Source organism: Megascapheus bottae, chromosome 10 (assembly GCF_031878675.1).
Source record: "Megascapheus bottae isolate mThoBot1 chromosome 10, mThoBot2.hap1, whole genome shotgun sequence".
Taxonomy (NCBI): domain Eukaryota; kingdom Metazoa; phylum Chordata; class Mammalia; order Rodentia; family Geomyidae; genus Megascapheus; species Megascapheus bottae.
The window spans coordinates 3,023,528-3,045,159 of record NC_143518.1 but is presented as its reverse complement, the minus strand read 5'-3'; positions in this window follow the sequence as shown (position 1 = coordinate 3,045,159).

Below are 21,632 nucleotides of genomic sequence, written 5' to 3'. Positions count from 1 at the left end.
TGGGTAGCAGCCATAAACCCTAGCTCCTACGTGACAGACATACCAGAGTCCCGTCCCCCTCACCTCTGCCCAGTCCCTCTACGTTATGAAGCTCAGCTCAGATATGACCAAGGTTTCTTCTCTCTTGTGAGAAGGGGCCTTGCCACTCCTTTACTGGCAATAAGCCTTTCTTTATTCTATGTGCCTGCATGGTTTTCTAGCAGGGCCTAACACTTGTTCCACCAAGCCTCTCTCTCTTCCTTTCTTTCTTCCTTCCTGTTCCAAGATAGAATCTTGGTACCTGATGCTTGTTTTGGTTCATTGACTGGAGCTCTACCAACTGGGTTGGCCTCCAACCCAACTTTCTTTTCTTTTCTTTTCTTTTCTTTTTTTTTTTTTTTGTTTCCAGTGCTGGGGCTTGAATTCTGGTCCTGGAAGCTATCTCTGATCTCCTTTTTCCCAATAGCTCCACTTCCTATTTCTATTTCTTAGCACAATCGAAATAATATAAACACCTCAGTACTCAACTTTTTGGTAAGATAGTCCTGTGAGGTATTGGGCCTGAGACTTTCCTGAGAAGAAAGGTCTTGAATAATATTGCTGCTTTAGTAAACATTTTTCCCTCCTCAAACTATTTTGGGGGAATTTTCAGAAATCACCCATTTTTATCTACTTTTTATTTTTTACTGTATTTGTGTATTTCCTTTCTTCCTTTTTTTGTCAGTTATGGGGCTCAAACTTGATGTAGGCACTGTCCTTAAGCTCTATCAGCTCAGAGCTAGCACAGCACCACTCCTGGTTTTCTACAGTTAATTGACGATAAGAGTCTCACAACTTTAATGACCAGGCTGGCTTTGAATTGTGAGCCTCAGCTCTCCTAGCCTTCTGAGTAACTAAGATTACAGGCGTGAACCACTAACACCAGGCTGTACTTATGTGTTTCTTACTTATTAGTACCATTTTTATTATCTTAAATCCTATGCTATCTGTACTTACTATTTTTTCTTATCTATTTTCTTCTCTTTCCTAGTCTGACTCAATCCATCTTGCTAGAGGTTTGTCTCTCTGAAGTGTTTTCAAGCCAGCTCTTGATTTTCTTTCCTACTGAATAACTTTAAACACAGAATAATAACGTTGATGTCCTCCAGACATTTTTATTAAAAAAGACATCTCCTAGAGCTATAACTTCAAATGTCATAAATCAAATTGATATGTTTGCATCAACATAGTATTCAAGAGCCAATGAAGCAATACTGTCCTCTCTTTAGCCCTCTTAAGCCTACTTGTATCCTAAATGATATTATGTTTATCATCCACAGTGATGACAGACAAAATACTTGTCAGAATTTGGGTATTGCTTGAGTATGCCCTCCAAAGTTCACATCCTAGAAGCTGGTCCTTCGTGTGGCAATGCTTAAACCTCAAAACACCTATGAGAGGTGTTAAGTTATTGTGAGACTATAGTTCACCCACAATAATGGGTAATAGTGAAAGAACCCTATGTGAATGTCTCTGGCTTTACAGATCACATTTCCTGTCTCCCTCTCTTCCACTACAATGCCAGTCATCCTATGGGGAAGCCACAGGCACACACCAGAAACTAAAGATGTGAGGCCACTGGTGGGTCACACCTGCAGTCTTAGCTGCTCAGGATGCTGAAATGTGAGGATTGCAGTTCAAAGCCAGTTCAAGAAGAAAAGTCCCAGAGATTCTTATCTCCAATTAACAAGCAAAAACTACAACAACAAAAGCCAGAAGTAGAGGGTGTGGCTCAAGCGACAAAATGGTGGCCTTGAGCACAAAAGCTAAGGGAAAGCACTTAGCTTTTACTGAGTTGGAGCCTCAGTACCCGATCACAGACCTTCAGCCTCCCAAATTCCCTTTCTTTCTCCAGGTCCTCTTGAGTTGAGGGGCTTGAACTCTGGGTGTGGGTGCTGTCCCGGCGATTTTCTGCTCAAGCCCAGCATTCTATCACTTTGAAGCACAGCTGTACTTTCAACTCTCTTCCTTTATATATTATCCAACTAAATGCTAAAAGTACTCAAAGTAGTAGTTTCCTATGCAAAATATATGTTGTTGGAATTATCAGATTATGACAAATATCGCTTACCCTTGTGTGAATCATGTTCCTTAAGGAAACAAAAATATTTCTCTACTTCCATTAACAAAATGTATTCCATGAGAGAAGGCCTTATCTTTAGGCGTTCAGATTTTTTTTCTCATTTTTATAAGAAAAGGAAAGCCAAAAGTGAACAATCTAATTTTTTAAATAAGAATAATGAAACTACACATAAGACCACAGGATTGTGTCTAAACTGATCAGAGAAATAGTTTAATTGCCTTCATTTCACAGTTGAGGAATTTGTGGCCTGGAGAATTCACAAATAAGAGATAATGTGATATGTATCAGAATTCTTTCCAGTCACTAATTGTGGCTTCAGAAAGGGTTGATTGTTTTTATTACCTTTTTGGAACAGGCAAGGAAAAAAAGCAAAATTTCCCCAGACTATAGACTTAGTAGGAAGAGAGGATGGAAAATAGGGAACAAAAAAAGGGCAAACAATTTAGAGAAACACCTTATACATCAACCTCACTGAGGGGCCCTTGAATATGAGAACATCAAGAACTGACATTCTTACGCATGCTATTTTTGTAAATCAAAGTCCAAGTAGTTTCCATTTATATTTTATTACTCACTATTAACACAACGGTATGCCAACTTTGAAGTTACATTTGCAATTTTAGAAAATGGGATATAAGAAAGACTGTAAATAGAAAATAGGCATCAACTAGTTAAGGTTTATTTATGCCAGTATTTCCTGTCTACCACATTTGTATTCTAGGAGGGAGCGGGGGAGGGGGGGGAGGAGGAGAAATTAAAGCAATTTAATTTTAACTCAGAGCCTAATCCTCACTGACCTTTAAACTCTGAAACTAGTGTTACTGCCCACATGCCAAAAGCAATTAAAGGATTTGATTTCTTATATGTAGCAAGCACTGAAACTTTTAATTGACACTGATGTATATTTGTAATAACTTCCATAGAAATTAAAAATCAATGCCAATTTCAAATCTCTGGGGTAACGTTTATTGAACACATTAAAATTGCACAGGGGTTCAACCTGTGCACTTGGCAACACAACACACAAAGCACACACAAAAATGTATCTGTCCTTGCACTTGGTTATTCTACATATATAAAGTGTATACACACACACACACACACACACACACACACACACACACACACACACACACATGCAAAGGCTTTTAGGCCACAGAGTTCACAAAGACCACTGAGCCAACTTGCTAGACCCCAATGTTGCTTCGGAATTTAAGATTTCCAAATTGTTATGGTAGCCCTTTACACGTTTCAACTTTCTCTTTGCTCCTCTTCATGAGAAACCACCAGCAAGTCTCCGTTTCCTTGTCTTTTCTGAGACCTTTTCGTTTTGTTGAAAAAATGAGACCCAGCGGAAGAAAATGGAGTGGAGCTTTTTCCACATTCAGACTAGATGCCTAAACCCAGATAACACCCAGCAAAAGGGAGCCCAGACAGAATCCAGATCCAGTAGCCATGGACTCTGTGCGTGAAAACACAGGCATTTGCCCACCTGCACTCTCAACACTGAGCAATTGCTGAAACTACTCCCCTGCCTTACAGTTGGCTTCTGTGTGCCTGAAGTTCATGTGTCTCTCCTCATCGGTGATGGGGGAGTGCCTGGCCCCAGAGGCACTCGACCCAATTTTAAAACACCAAGGAAATTGAAAATAAAGCACTCCAAAAAAGACAGCCAGGTCCCCCTTAGCCTCTTAGTACATTCACTTAAGCGTTTCCTTGCTAAACTGCTGGCTAGAATTTAACAAGACTCCACAGACAGCAAATACTACACACTGGAAGAGCTGTCAGACCTATTATTTCCTTTTCCTTTTCCACATTGATTTCATCTAAGACCGAACATATCAGCAATTATGCCTGTCAAATCTTGACTTAAACTTCCTATACCATTTTGAATAACTCCCTGTTGTCAGCAGGCCTTCTGGGGTGGGGTCCTCTTTATGAATTTCCCAATGGGTACTATCAGACCCAGTGGTTGACAGTGTTAATATTATTTAAAGGTTTGTTTTCTCAGAGGCCAAGCCACTCAGTACTCTTCACAATATGAAATATGAAAATGTGCTGCTGTTAAAGGAAATAACTAGAAGTGGATTATATACAAATAGAAATTCAGTTTGGGTGAAGGGAAAATTTGTGTAAAACTAACACGATTTCCTTTTTGAACTACGTATTTGTATATGCACATTTATACACACCCATACATGCCTATATTAGATATATCTATGTATACAAATAATAAGATACATGCAGATATAAAATTAGAAGAGTGGAGCACATGAGAAAGGGTATCAATGTATGTGAAGTAATGCACCTCCTATCTGGCAAATGTAACCCTTCTATTAATTACAATAAAAAATATATGAAAAAAACCCACTATATGCTTTTGTGTGTGTGTGTCTATGTGTGTTGGTCCTGAAGCTTAATATCAGAGCCTGACATTTTCATTTTTTTTGCTCATGACTATCACTCTACCATTTGAGCCATAGCTGTACCTCCTGGTTTTTGCTGGTTAGAGATAAGAGTCTCCCAGACTTTCCTGCCTTAGCTGGCTCCAGACCATGATCCTCAAATCTCAGCCTCCTGAGGAGTGGCTAAGATTACAGGCGTGATCCAGCAGCACCCAGGTCTGACTCATTATGCTTTTATTTACTTGGACTTTACTCGTGTTTTCTAAGGTTTGTAAAACAATCTTGCAATATTTTTGTTATAAAAATACTTTACAGACTAGCATGAGATGAGTTATAGAAGAGTACATATGGAACATAAATACTCTCACTTAGGCCCAGAATACTCAAGTATTCATAAATAGAAGGAAATATACAACTGGGAGTAAACATACACAATGCTTAGGAAAAGAGTTGAGCCTGTGAAAATAGCAGCAAATGAACTACCTCCCCCAGAATATTTATATATACTCATATATATATATATATATATATATGTGCAGAATCTATGTTACTCTCTTGTCATTTACGCAGCCAAGGTGGCCCCTCAGGGCCTCCTTTCCAGCCCTGACCTTGCTCTGACATACAGCTTCAAATGGTGGTGAATTTATAACATGGAGAATCTTCTCGACTAACATCTCAAAACACAAAAAGTCACCAGACGTGTCCAAATACCATAATTTTTTAAGAGAAATAAGGGCCAGGGGAGAAAAGGAGCTAGTTAAAAAGCAAACAACCTGACTCCCTTCTTTCAAGCTAAAAGCACTAAATCGTAGCTGCCTTGTAAATCTCCACCAATTTGGGCTCCATGTAAATCTCAGCTGGGAGATCTCTGGAGAGCCTGCCCTGAGAAAGTGGTTACCCGGATGTTTATAGAATCATTACAAACCAGTGCGTTTTTCTCTACGGGAAATGCCTCAGCTGTATTCCATTCTTTGGGGGAAATGAAGATTTAGTTCAAGAGGCAGTAATAGTTTTCTTATATTTAAAAAAAATCTTTAGATCATAATTATTGTCTCACAAAGAAACTGAAAAATGGGATTTTCTTTCCTTTTCTCTTTTCAGTAGATCAATGATTTTATGCAAGCAACAGCTCATGAATAAATCTCTTTTTAAGAATAGGAAATATGACACAAGTGTATTATTAAAATACATATTCAAATAACTAAGTCTATAGCTTTAAGGGCAAAACCACTGTGGTTAAGGATTCAGAACCAGAGTTGCATCCTCAATGACAAGTCTTTTTATTTTTTTTAATAATTGGGAAAGTGTGTTTTTTTAAATTAAAGTGAGATCTGTGGGATCACTTTTTTTCTGCAGATCTTTCAACTGTAACAAAATAATGCAACACTAATCTGTAAGACTTTTTCAGTAATAGATGTTTTTCCTCAGTAAATCAATGCAAAGGCTAATTGGGGTGGAAGGTGACTATCTCTCGTGGTTATAAATACATTTGAATTGCTATCAATCTTTTCCACCACCAATGTTAAACAAGACTGAACAACCTAGAGAAAAAAAAAAAAAAAAGTTGCATGTTAGCACATAGTAAATGCTGCCATCAAGTGGCCATTTGAGGAGTTACCCTAACAAAAAAATGAAGTCATAAACCAAAGATCTGTTACTCATGTACAGTGATATACATATATTTTCACAGTAATCAAATGTAATACATGGCCAGTTTCGTGTAGCATGTGGTCTTCATGTTAACATTGTGGCCCACTGAGGTTTAAAAAGTTAAAAATTACAACCACAATCTCATCCCTTTTGCTGTCCCTTGGTTATCTCATATTGTTACAGTATTTCACCTTGTTATCTGATATATTGTATATATGTGTTTTTTTGAAATCGGATAGGGAAGTGGGGAAAACAAGATGAGGGGTGGAGGTGGAGGGAGGGAAATGGGGACCAAGACATGAGAAAGGGTATCAATGTTTGTGAAGTAATGCACCTTCTATCTGGTGAATATAATGTAACCCTTCTATTAATTACAATAAAAATGTATGGAAAAAATACAACCACAAAAAACTAATACAGATGAGCAGTTGCATTGTTGTAGTATTGTTGACCTTGACCTTGACCTTGGCCTATTTAAAAGGTAAGTCATTCAGCTCTATTTTTTTTTTATTATTAAAAATAAATTACTGGGACCAGGAGTGTGGCTTAGTGGTAGAGTGCTTGCCTAGCATGCACGAAGCCCTGGGTTCAATTCCTTGGTACCACAGACACAGAAAAAGGCCAGGAGTGGTGCTATGGCTCAAGTGATAGAGCTCTATCCTTGAGAAAGCCCAGAGACAGTGCTCAGGCACTGAGTTAAAGCCCCAGAACTGGCAAACAAAAAAATAAATGAAAAAATAAACAAATAAATAACTTTCTATAATAGTCTTAGCACATTTAGTGTGTACTTAGCACTTAGTCTGAACACATTTTGTTTGAATAATTCTCATTGTTCATTCCTTAAAACCAATTTTAACCTAATTTTTCAGTCATAAGAAATGGTTTCCCTAGAAAATCCTGTGATGGAGAAAGGCCCGAGTTTCCTCCCTCCTTAAGATCCGCTCATATCTTTATGATTAACCAGACTAGTCGCTTTTTTTCCTTTCTCATAACAGAGCAGAAAAGAATAAGAGAATCATAAAAGTATGTAATTCTTTTCAAGAACAGATTTTTAAATGAAGAAGCAAAGGACTGAGTCTAATTTAGAATGTTTATTCTCAAAGACATTCTAAATGATGCAGGTCACGAAATTAGCTTCTCACTACCCAATGACCACTTTAATAGGCACAGTTTTGGAAGAAGGAACAGGTTCTAGAGTTTCCAGTGCTATAAAGTATTGGAGTAAACAGACCATTTATAATAAAAATCATGTAAGTGTTTTATTTCAAAACTCAGATTCTTAGACCTTCTCCTGTGTCTATTGAGTCAGAATTTCAAGGAGTTTGAACTGCTACAAAAATCATATGGGTTCCCCTTGCTGACCTTAGAGTTTTTTTTAATTACCTGGCTGTAGCAAATAAGTCTGAAATAAACTGAGTTTCTTCAGATTCCGATGAAGAATTCAGCCTTCCTGCCTGCCAGTCCAAACGTCACTATCTATCTTACATTATATAAATATTCCATTTTAGCCCCAAGAGTTTTTACATTGAGAACGCTTGCCTATATTTAGTAAAGGGCACTTTTTAAATTCTTTTTTTTTCATGGAAAAATATCTGTAATTTCAGAAGACTATACTATTTCCATTTTGGTATGAACTTTTCAAATTGACTTTTAGTTTTCAATTACTACACAAAAAGAGCATTCAGTTCTTTTTTTAATATGCATGATCAAGTATCAATAACAAAAGTTTTGACACGAAAATAAGTCTCCATCTTCTTTTCCATCCCCCACTTTTTAAATTCTTACTGACTTTAAAATTATAAGAAAAAATACACGGAGCTATGTCACTTTAAAAAGTGTATCACTAACAATTTCCTATTTTCAACACTATTAAAACTAATACTCGTCTGACTTCTTGTTAGAGGTAGCAATGTAGGATTTGTTCATTCCTGATGCTGCCTGATGATACTAGAGTTTGAACTCAGGTTCTTGCTGAACTTGCTTGGTCAGTGCTCTATCACTTGTGCCCTACCTGAAGCTTCAATTTTTGATAGTGGATGAGATTCTCACGGATATTTTTGCCCAGGCTGACTTCAAACCTTAATCTTCCAGATCTTAGTCTTCTGAGTAGCTTCCATTACAAGTGTGAGCTGCTAGGGTCCAGATTCTCAACAAGGTCAAGAAAGATAAATCGAAAGATGAATTGAAATGGGATAGGCTGGTGACCCAAACAAAGGCACACTAACTCTCCTGTTACTAGATTCCCAACCTTTTACAAGGTGATGGGGCCATCCCTTGAATGGAGACCAGTCCCAGACTGCTTTGAGCAACAGCATGATATAGAAGTAAAGCCAGATGTCTTTCTAGCCTCAACTATCAGCAGCCTGGCAGCCTCCTACTTCCTTCAACACTGAGACACAATGCTATGAAGACGTGGGTAAAGGTGCTATGGAGAGGGGTCCAGACACTACAGCTGTGTCCACCCATTGGAGCCATCCACTGACCACAGCCATGTCAATGAATCCAGGAGATGGCCACAAAACTGCCCAGTCAGCCATTAAAATTGAGCTAAGTAATTCGTTGTAGTTGACTTAAGCAAGGGTGTGGTGACTTAACGATAGCTCATTAATATGCTAAGATATAGTTATATCCCTAAACCACAAGGTATGAAGAAACAACCACCATGCTAAACCACAGCTATTGTTAAGTGCACAGAGAATGATCCGGCGTTGGCAGGCTTTCTCAGAGACAAGCTTTGGCAGGGCTTGAGTCAGGCTGGTTCAGCACTCTAGCTGGGAGACAAAAAAAGAAAAACCATCACCTTCACGGGGAGATGCTGACAACATTTAAGACAGAGGCAGCAGAGCCTATTTTATACCAGACTGGCAGAGGTTGCTAAGCTGAATAAGCAAGCATGAACATACAATCTTCTCAGGACTGTGGCCATGAAGAAATGAAGAGGAAGAAGCCTTAGCAGCGCATCAGTGACAAGCAAATCCACAAAGAAGCAAAGGAAAATCACTACCAAAAAAAAAAAAAGAAAGAAAAATGAAAAGAAATAGAGGGAGAAAATAAACATAAACTTGTGGTTTCCTATATATGTGCCAGAAAGACTTACTGCTAACTCAAAGTCAAATTATATTCCTAGAGTAGAAATACTAGTGAGAATGTGTTCAAACACTCTGGTCTAAACTCAAACTACTCACTTCCATCCCCTTAGCCCTCCATTATACTGTTTGTCATCCAATGAGGGCTTCAGCTGTACATTTAAAGTAAGAGATAACCACACACACAAAAAAGGTACCAAATTGAAATTGAAGCATGCTCAAAGAGAGTGGCAAAAGCCTAAAGGAAAGAATATGCCAACCTAGAAGAAGACAAAAAAGTCTACAAGCTGTAATACAACACAGGGCAAAGAGTTCACACACATGTTAGGCACCAAAAGTAGTATTCTTGATTCAATATTGGTGGCTCACGCCTGTAATCCTAACTATCTAGGAGGCTGAGGCCTGAGGATCAAAGTTCAAAACTAGCCCAACAGGGAAAGCCTGTGAGACTTTTAGCGACACTTAACTAATTACCAAAAAAAATAAAAAAATAAAAAAAAAAAACAGAAATGGAGCTGTGGTTCAAGTAGTAGCCTTGAGCACAAAACCCAGGCCCCGAGTTCAAGTCCAAGGATGAGCACAAAAACAAAATCATTAAATAAAAAGAACATTAAAAAATGATAGTTGGGGCTGGGAGTTTGGCCTAGTGGTTAAAGTGCTTGTCTAGCATGCACAAAGACCCGGGTTCGATTCCTTGGTACCACATACATACAAAAAAGCCGGAAGTGGTGCTGAGGCTCAAGTGGTAGAGCTCTAGCCATGAGAAAGTCCAAGGACAGTGCTCAGGCCCTGAGCTCAAGCCCAGGACTGGCAAAAAAAAAAAAGTGATAGTCACTCTGAAACAAGAATTTAGACAAGAAAGAATAGAACTCAAAGGGAATGATTAAAAAATAACAGTAATCAAAACTGGTATGCTAGAGTCAAAAATACATATTTAAGAAGAAAATCAAAATACCATATAAATGCATGCTACATTAGAGGCATTCAAAGAAAAAAAATAATAAATTACATCTGAAATTACAAAAACTATAAAAGGAGTTTGGCTTAGTGGTAGAGTGCTTATCTAGCATGCACAAAGATGTGGGTTCGATTTCTCGGTACCATGTACATAGAAAAAAGCCCGAAGTGATGCTGTGGCTCAGATGGTAGAGTTCTAGCCTTGAGAAAGTCCAAGGACAGTGCTCAGGCCCTGAGCTCAAGCCCAGAGAGAGAGAGAGAGAGGAAAATATTGTTAAAGTAGTAGAAAAAAATTACTGGGACCAAGGGAAGTCTAACATACATGTAACTGACATTACTAGATAAGAGTAAATATTCAAAGGTAAAAGTGTCCTAAAATAAAAGACTTGCAAATAAGTGAACAAACTGGGAAGACTGTGTGCCAGAAGTTGTGCACAACAACTAGCACACACCTTGAGAAACTCAGCGATTTACACACAGGATGGAAGACAAGACAATGAGCTCAGGCCTTCCCAAAACATTTTTTTAATGTCAATCAAGTCTGCAAGTAAAAAAAAATAGAAACAAAGAAGTTATGAGCCAAACAAGTTCTCATTTCAAATATAAAATAACTAGCTGCTATTAAAGATTACAGTAAGGATTCAGAGGGGAGAGGAAATATGTTGAGGTACTTCCTACACTGCCATAGAACTTTGAATCCCATTAAAGTGATTCAGAAGAGACATAAGGCAATCAGAAAGAGGGGGTGAATTTGATCAAAGTGCATTTATATATGCATGCAAATTCAACAAATGATACCAATAGTAAAACTAATGTATGCTAAGAAAAATAATTGAACAAACAGTCCATTAAGTTCTGATGCTGAGAACTATCATGTTATAAACTTAGAGCTGAATGGACATATAATTGTAAAGGCATTCCCTAATTATAAATAGAGCCAGGCACTGATGGGTATATTTCTATCACTCCAGCTTCTTACGAGGCTGAGGTCTAGAGGATCATGTTTCAAAGCCAGCCAAGGCAGAAAATCCAAGCTCAAAATGGGAGTGACAGCCAAGCATACAAAACCTTGAGTTCAAACTCCAGTACTGGATATGTGGGTGTCTATGTGTTATATGTGTGTGTTACATAACAAAACAAGTGTTAGAGGCCAGAACAATTTAGAAATAATAGTAGAATTCACTTCACGTGAAAGGAGGAAGTATGAAATAGGAAGGAAGGTGACGAGGAAGTATGTGTACCCTATCCCACCTTGCTTTAGTCTCCACAACACTGACTTCGAACTTTTATTTCTCTCTTCCTTTTTTTTTATTGTAAAAGTGATAGACAAAAGAGCTATAGTTATATAAGTCAGGTAGCAAATACATAACACTATCACCTCTTCTCTCATTTTCTCCCCGCTTCTGACTTCAGACTTTTGATGTACAGCAATATAAAATAATAAATCTGTTTTAAGCCACAAATGTCATAGTAATTTGGTTACAGCAGAATAAGAAATTAATGCATATCTCTTCCATATTCAAAGTACTTGAGAAATTACACTGAAATTTTTCTAATAGCTGGAGCAATAGTAGTTTACCTTTCCAATTCAGATTTTAAGAGTTCTACATTTCAGGTTACAAACAGAAGAAACCCGTCTAAAATCATCGTAATTGGAAATATGGGGCTGAGCACTGGTGGCTCATACCTGAAATCCTAGCTATTCAGGATGCTGTGATGTGAGGATCATAGTTTGAAGCCACCCTGGACAAGAAAATCTATGAGACTTTTATTTCCAATTAACAACCAAAAAGCCAAAAGTAGAGCTATGACAGAGTGGTAGTGTGCTAGCCTCTAGTAGAAAAAAAAAGCTAAGAGACAGCACCCAGACCCTAAGTTTAAGTCTCATTTCTGGGACATGCATGTACTTCCTTACACACACACACACACACACACACACACACACACACACACTCTACACATTTCAGGGATTTAAGTAAAGGATTTTAAAGACCTAATTTTTTCCCCAATTATTGTTAGCTCACCTTAGGTAAAGTCAAAATTACATAAATCTCTCCTCCTAAACTATCCCATAAAATCTTCACAGTTTACCTAAGAATAACACATACTAGTTATCTAGAAAAAGTACATACATCATTTTTTCACAACCTCCCTTATTGATAGTGTTTTTAGTCATTAATTTCATATTCAGGAAGGAAAGAGGTAACCATTTGTCATGGTGTTAACAGAAGTCACACATGTTTCTGTTGAATGAAGCACAAGACAATGCCTGTATTCACTCAACTGCAATGCTTTGCCCTCACTACCACATATTTTCTAACTATTACAATAAATCGAGACTATTTTCAACCCAGCAGTTCACCTAGAAGTCTCTTTTAGACAGGCTTGACCTTTATACTATGAATTTCATTTTGCTGCAAGCTCTTAGATTTGTATGACTGTTTAGCATGTATTCTCCAACGAAATCGTCTGTAACAATTCCTAACCCTATTTATTCACGCCAAGCATTCTGTTCAACTACTATCCTAAAATGCAGTACAGGTACCTGAGGGGGAAAATTCCTATTATTTCAGAACTGTGAAGATCAGACGAGTTGCATACAAAGGGAAATGAAGCAGTATGTGTTTTTAGGCTGTGGAGTATAATTGAAGTGCTTTCCTTGCTATTGATGGCAAACGAAGCCCTCTACTGTTTGTCATCTTACTCTTTCCCATTATTCTCTCCTGAGTCTCTTCCATGTCTTTTTAAATCAGCCAAGTTATTTCTAGTGCTCTACAACCTATACATATACAACATGAATAGCCATTGAGAAAGTAAGTTAAAAGCAGCAAGAAAGTTATAGTAATCATGTCACAAACTCCTTTAATCAAGTAATCTCATAGATAAATGAATTATCTGTACTCACACTATACTACATTTTCCCTCTACTCCTTTAAAAAGACAGATGATTCCACTGAGCCTAATTATTCAGTTTTTACTACGTTTATATAGGATGGGAGCTTGATCAGCCCTAGGGTCTTTGCTGTTGAATGGAGCCTTATAGTGTAGTGGCTAAATACTTCTGCTGTAGAGGCAGAAAGAATTTGGTTTGAATTCTCCCAATCATTTGCTGTTAGACAGCCTTCCTAACTTCCTTTGTTCTTCATTCAACAAGCAAATTGAGCAAATACTGTTATATTGCTATAAAATGAATCTAATGTGTTTAAAAGAAGCCAGACACATCATGATGCAGTGAAGAGTGGAAGGAGTTTTATAAAGCCAGTTTGGGCGCATATAATATCAACACACACACACACACACACACACACACACACACACACACACACACACACACCATTCTATAAGTAAAACAGAGAAAATGAGAGAAATGTATAATAAGTGTTGCTGAAAAAGGAAACAACATATGACTGATAGTAGATGTCACTAAGTGATGTGACAGAAGAGTGTTTTCAGACAGGCATAGTGGTTCACACATAAAGGAAACAAAGGCTCTTATCAGAGACAGAGATTGAGAGGATTGCAATTTGAGGCCAGGCAAAAAGGTAGCAAGACATCATCTTAACAAATAAACTGACCATGATGGCATGTGTCTGTGGGCCCAGATACCTGGGAAGCAAGTCAGAGGACTTCAGTCCAGGAGAGCCACAGGTAATAAACACAAGATGTAAAACATAACCTAAAGCTGGGGTGTAGCTAAAGTGGCAGAGCACTTTTCTGGTATAAAGTATAAATGCATGCTATGAAAATTTTAGCTTCCAGGGTGCACTTAAGCAATTCATAAGGTCCAGGAGGCAAAAGGATAATGTAAGTATCTTATTCCCAGCCATGTTATTTTTCACAAATAACAGAAAATTACACAAATTCTTAAACTGGAGAGTAGTCAGCAACAGTTAAAAAATAATAGCTAACAAAAACCCTGGTAAAAAATATATTGATCACTCAAATATAAAAGTTGAAAATTGAAGCAAAAGAATAACATATGAATGTTATAAAACTGTATTTTGAAAGACAATCTAATATTCAGAAGGAAAAAGGGGCAAAGAACATTCTATAGGAACATAAGGCAAATTATGACTGGATTGCTTAACGCTGAGAGAAGAAGAGAAAGCTTGATTTTAGCTTTTAAAAGATTTCCTTTTAGATTATAAAAGGAAAAGGATGCACAAATGCGTTAACCAGACTTTTGTCACTGTGAGAAACAACTCAAAGCAAGATTATCTTGATTCATGGGTTCAGTTTAGCATAGGGTTTTAACCCATGCTTATTTGGGGAGTCATCATGAGATAGATATGGTAAAGGGATTGTGTGGCACAAAGTCCTCATCACGGCAGGGTGCTGATGGCTCATCCCTATAATCTTTAATACTCACAAGGCTGAGATCTGAGGATCACAGTTCAAAGCCAGTCCAGGCAGGAAAGCATGTGAGACTCCTATCTCCAAGTAACCACTAAAAAGCCAGAAGTAGAGCTGTGATACAAGTGGTGACTCAACATGTAACTAAAGAGTACTAGCTGTGAGTACAAAGCTCTGGAACAGCACTCAGGCTCTGAATTGAAACCCCAGTACACACACACACACACACACACACACACACACACACACACACACAGAGTTGAGAAATATAGTTGAGAAAAACAGTATAATATTTCCTTTACTATGAGCAATACTACCCAACGATTGAATTGAAAGAATTAAGTCAATATATAACCATTCACAATAGAAATAGGTCAGATGCTGCTGCTGCTGCTGCTGCTGCTGCTGCTGCTCCTCCTCCTCCTCCTCCTCCTCCTTCTTCTTCATCATCTTCGCCAGTCCTGGGGCTTGAACTCAGAACCTGAGCATGGTCCGTGGGCTTTCCTCAATGCTAGTGGTCTGCCATTTGAGTCACAACACCACTTCCGGCTTTTTCTATGTATGTGGTACAGAGGAAACAAACCTGAGTCTTCATGCATGCTAGGCAAGCACTCTACCACTAGGCCAAACTCCCAGCCCCTCCAGATGCATTTCAACTGACAAATGGATCAAGAAAGTGGGGTATGTACATCATGGAACAGTATGCACCACAAAGAGAAATAAAATTTCACCGGGCGCAGTGACTCAGGCTTGAAATCCTAGCTATTCAGAAGGCTGAGATCTGAGGATCAAGGTTCAAAGTCAGCCCTGGCACAAAAGGACCTGAGACTCTTATCTCCAATTAACCTCTAGAAAAGAGGAAGTGGGGCTTGGCTCAAAGAGTAGGGCAGTGGCCTTAAGCTGAAGAGCTCAGGGACAGTGCCCAGGCCGAGTTCAAGTCCCATGACCCATAAGAGGGAGAGAGAGAGAGAGAGAAATAAAATTATGTCATTTGCAAGGAAATAGATGAATTTGGAACCCAATTTATTAAACTTAAGTAAGCCAGATTCTAACATGCCAAGTTTATATATTTTGTCTCATCTACATGTTAGATCTAAACTATAAACAAAAACATGGATATATAGGATCATATGTGTATTATATATGACTAATCTGTCTAAATCATGTGAGATACCATGGTGAAATCTTTTTGAACTTCCCATATTAGGAAATCTTCCAATATTAGGAAATCCAATATTAGGAAATCCAAAATCTTTTGAACTTCCAATATTAGGAAGTTAAAATATGTATGTCTCTGATATAGGTACAAATATAGAGGATGAAGGTATATGAATATAATCAAACTACTGTATTCTTGTGTAGAAAAATGGACCCGGGAAGCTTCGTGAGACTAGTTTGAGAAGTGAGAGGAGAGAGTGACAAAAGGGTTGATTATGACCATGATGCCTTAGCTGCGCGCCAGCGGCTAACACTTAAATCCTAGAGGCACACTACATGTATATAAAGCAAAAACAATACAGAAAATAAAGTCAATAAATAGAAGATAGGCAGAGAATCAGAAAGAATGACATCGCCCCATTTGTAAGGAAATGGAAAGACTTGGGAAAAAAATTATATTAAGTGAAGTAAGCCAGACTTAAAGGAACATAGGCTCAATGGTTGCCCTCATTTTTCATAATCAGTAGAAATCTTGGGCTCTCCTAGCAGAGATTTACAATAGAACAAAACCTAGAGACATAAGGCCATATAGAATGACTCTAAATGAAAGGACCTCCAGGATATGAAAACAAGAGCCATATAATGTGTGATTGTCGTTCTTAATGTATTATGTTATTTCTCATCTCTGGTGTTGTCCTTTGGTTATCTCATATTGTTACAGTATCTTACCTTGTTATCTGATATATTGTATATATGTTTATTTGAAATAGGATAGGGAAGGGGAGGAAACAAGATGAGGGGAGGGTGTGGGGGAGGGAAATGGGGACAAAAACATGAAAAAGGATATCAATGTTTGTGAAGTAATGCACCTTCTATCTGGCGATTATAACTACAATAAAAAAGATAGAAGATAGGCAGAGAGAAAGGTGATGATAGATAGATAGATAGATAGATAGATAGATAGATAGATAGATAGATAGATAGATGGATAGACAGACAGTGATTGAGTAGGGTAAGTTGGAGATACCTGAGCTCAAAGGTAGAAGAAACCTGTAAGTTTGCCTATTTAAAAGTTGTTTGGAGAGAGCAATATCATCCAAGGTAAAATCCTTAGAATACCAACTGAGAAATGTTCACTGATCTATATGTATACTCTTTTTGACCCCCAAAAGTATTGGTTCTAGGACCATCACACACATTTTATTCACTATTGATGCATTGTGAAAGCAAAACAGTTTAACAACATTAATACCAGGGAGCTGAAGTATATTTTGGGGAGAAAAGGGGAGGAGGCCAGGTAGAGGAGGGGCAGATGAATGGAAGAAGAAAGGGTGGACAAAAACAGTCATTATATTCAATTTACAATATAATAAAGTTGAACTACATAACAAGTATATAATTACATAGGACACTGTACTCATCTGAATTGTTGTGTTGAAATCCCTTTTTGTACAACTACTTAAAATATATATCACAAGAAAACAAAGCTAAGATTTTTGCCCCAGATGAGGAATTTTTTGTAAACAGAAACTTCCACTGGTGTCTAAAATACTAAGTAGACTCAAACATTGGCTGTGAAAACTTAAATTTGTTTTGTTACATGACAAAATTAAAATTTGAATGTTTTAACTGATAAGCATATAACGAAGGAATGTGAATTATTGCCATTCCTTTTCTTCGTTCAACTCAATAATTTTTCCATTTATAAAATCTAAAGTAATAAATTCAATGAGTTTTTACAGTTGACATTTGATTTGGAAAAATATAGCCTTTGTTTGCAAACCCTGTAATATAAATACATAGAAATGTAATTTAGTCTATATGTTATCTACAAAATGTTGAGTTGCATTCATATTATATGGGATATTGAGCTAAATACATTTTCACTCTATCAAAAACAATTTCCAGTGGTAATATGAAACACTCATGAAATGTTAGCTGGATGCAGAACACATCTTTGCAAAAATACCAAGGAGCCTTCAGAAGATCAACTGACAGGAAACATTTCTTATTTAAGTTTGTTTTTTTTTTTTCGTTTTGTTACTGCTGAGGCTTGAACTTAGGACCTCCACATTGTGCCATAGATTTTTTTTGAGCCACAGCTCTGTTTCTAATTTTTTAGTGATTAATTAGAGATTAGAGTGCCGCAGACTTTAACTCACCCAGCAGGCTTGGAACCATAATCCTCAGATTTCAGCCTTTTGATGATGTGTCTCCATCACGAGAAACAGAAGGCACATTTTGAGAGGCTGAATTAGAAGTCTTTCTTGGAAAGCTGGTGACTGCACATGGACTCTTGTCACAAACACCTGCAGTCCCTCAAGTACACTTACACATGAAGAGCAGGAGAGGAAAAAAAGAGCAGAAACCACCAACAAACCAGATCAACTCCAATGAGAGCTGAAGTGGAACACCACGGTGAGCAGAGGAGAGCCAGGACAGAGGAGACACAGCACACAAGGCATAGTGTGATGCTTCCTGAGCTGGTCAGGGCTAGGGGCAGGGTCACAGGGAGCTTGAGAGGTTCCAGCTCAAGATTAGCAAGTTCAGTAACCAATTGTCCAAGTCCCCGCCCCTGCTTCTAGGAAATCAGGCACACCCATTATCTGGGAGGTGGGACTTCCCCTTCCTCTACCATGAAGACAACATGGCCCAGTTAAACTCAATTTTTATCTACCATAGGTAGATCCAGCCACCCCATTTCACTGATTAGAATTACAGGCATTAGGAAATGGAACCCACCCAAAAGATATTTTTTTTTAAGTGGGTTCTTATTAAGTAGACCTAGAAAGATTTCCTTCTTTTTGCACATAGAATTCAATCATTTTATGTGACAACCCTTATACACTAGAGGAAAATTGAAGGTGATGGGTAGTGAATATTTAAACTATGTTTGAAATAATTATGCTTGTACTCCAACATTTTAAACAATCACTTTAAGATTCCTGGTAGTTCATCATCTTCTCCCAGATAAATAGCAACCTGTGTGCAGCCTTCTTGGGCTCAGGACAGATGAAACCCTATAGCCAACCAGAGAGACAGTTTGGTTGCTTCTGTCCACATCATCTCTACAGCACATAATCTGAGCCGTGCCTTCATCTCTCCACTCTCCCCCACCTTGGAATCTCAGCTCATCCTTCCCGGGATTTCCTTCCCTCCATGGCTTCCTTCCTTTCAGAAAGCAAATATAGTCCAGCTCCTCCTATCCTAAGAACATAAGCATGCACAAAATATCTATCTTGAAAATTTCCCCCATTCCATCATTCCTCTCTCAGACAAAAGTGTGTGTGTGTGTGTGTGTGTGTGTGTGTGTGTGTGTGTGTGTCTATTCATGTATGCTTGCACGCATGTGAGTCCTGGGATTTGAACTCAGGACCTGGAACCTTATCTTAGTTTTTCAGGGCTAATGCTGTACCACTTAAACCACACCTACACTTCCAGGTGTTTGATCATTCTCAAAGTAAGGAAACTGGGACTAAGTGGCCCATCTTCTCTTCGGGTGGAAGGGGCAGGGAAGTTCCACCCACAGGTGGATTCCTAGAGGTAGGGGCGGGGATTTGGATGATAGGTTATAGTACTGTCAGTCCTCTGCCCTGAATCCATGAGATTTTTGAGTTTCCTGTGACTCTGCACCTTAATCTTGACCCATTTTAGGCCTGGAGGAGCTCAGACATGGGGACACCATGCCTCGTGTCTCCTCTCTCCTGGCTCACCTCCAGTCACCATGATGTCTCACTTCAGCTTTCCAAATGAAGTTGATCTGGCTTGTTGGTATTGTTTCTCTACTCTTTCTTTTCTTTTCTCTTCCCATGCCTATCAGAGTGAAGTGTATTCAAGGGGATGCAGGTCTTCAGGACAGAAGACTCCCTGCAGTCACTGGCTCTCCAATAAAGACTCCCACTTCTACTTCTCAAAATATTGTGGCTTCTCTATTTCTCCTGAGTTCCCATGTAATAGTTCATAGGAGACAGACATTTTGACTGGGCTAGTTTTGAACCTCACTCCTCCAATCTCAGTCTCCTGAGTAGCTAACACGTGTGAGTCATCGGTGCACAGCTCAGCCAAACTTGTTTTTGTTTGTTTGGTCTGTCGGTTGTGGAACCTGAGCCCTGGGTGCTGTCCTAGTATACTGCCCTACCCCCTGAGCCATAGCACCACTTCTGGTTTTCTGGTGGTTAATTGGTGATAAGAGTCTCACAGACTTTAGTGCCCAGGCTGGCCTTGAACTGAGATCCTCAGATCTCAGCCTCCTGAGTAGGTAGGATTATATGCGTGAGCCACCGCACCTGGCTTCAGCCAAACTTGTTGAAAGGACAATCCAAATAATTCAAAATCTCTTTCATACCATTCCATTTACTTACAACATCACTTAAATTTTCATTGGAAAGTACTGAAAAACTCAAACTTTACTCATAATCACCTGATAAGAAAAAAACTAGGTTTAATAGACTTTCCTCCTCTCCATCTACCCATTTGTCTAGTAATCCTTTGAAAGCCCTGCCATATTTGCTTCCTCAGGGCTCGAGATGAGAAACTTTTGGGGAATGCTGAAACATAAAATCTTCTCTTTTTAGAGCTCATTTATATACCTTCCAATCAGGATTTTAAAAACAAACAAACAAACATGGTACTTGTTTTTACATATTTCATCTGCCTGCATATAAATTCATGCGAACTTTTACATGCCCTTATCTTTGAATCCATTAGAGAATAGACTAAATCAATGCCCTAAATGAAAATGGGAAAGTCAGAGAAGAATGGTATCATTGTTGATGGTCTTCGGTACGTAGGAACCAGGAGTCAACCAGATTGCATCATGAGTCAGTGCAGGCAGATTCTTAATCAGGCTATCATTACTCATTAGGTATGAGAGATTACCACTTATCAGTCAATTCTGTATTGTTATTCTTGTTGTTGTTGTGGTGGTGGTGGTGGTGGTAATGTTAGAATGTTTAATTAAAAAATGAGTGCCTCCTCATGGCCGGGAGTTTGGCCTAGTGGTACAGTGCTTGCCTAGCATGCACGAAGACCTGGGTTTGATTCCTCAGTACCACATACATAGAAAAAAGCCAGAAGTGGTGCTGTAGCTCAAGTGGTAGAGCCTTGAAAAAACCCAAGGACGGTGCTTAAGCCCTGAGCTCAAAGCTCAGGACTGGCAAAAAAAAAAAAAAAGAAAAAATATGCGTGCCTTCTAACATCTGTGCTATCTAGGAAAATGAACTCAAAAGTGGAATTCCAATTCTGGGATTAAAATTTTAATTTTTCCCTTTTCACAAAAAGGAAAAGGAAGTATTTAAAACAATATACACAATAATTATAAAATTGTCTGCAAACAAATAGATGAGAAACAATTAAAGCTTTAGGCTTTCAAGTTAGCTGGAGATTTTTAATGCAAAAGCACACAGAAAAATTGTAGCCAGTGTAATCCAGTGGTGGTGGCTCATACCTGAAATCCTAGCTCCTAAGGAGGCTAAGACTTTCAAAATAGCGTTTCAAAGACAGCCTGGACAGAAAATTAGTAGTAGAATGGCAACAATGAGCAAGCAAGATAAATGAAACTCCAAGTTCAAGCCTTGTAAGTCTCACAGATCTCTCTGCCTCAACGAGCTTCAACCCTCAATCTTCAGATCTCAACCTCCTTAGTAGCTAGATTATGAGAGTGAGCCACTGGCCCACAGTTTAAATTTCTCGTTTTTTTTCTTTATAAAGGAGGAGGGTAGATTATACAGCAACAGGCTGAAGAACACTGATAATCATATAAAATCATACATAATTTTTAAAAAGACAAATTATAAGTTTAGAAAAATGCGGATCTTTACAAATAAACATTACACCAGGAAGTCATGCCAAATCAAGTCTACTTGCATTTTGAAAATGAGATGAGAATGACAATGCAAAGAAATAGAACAGTTTGCCTGAATT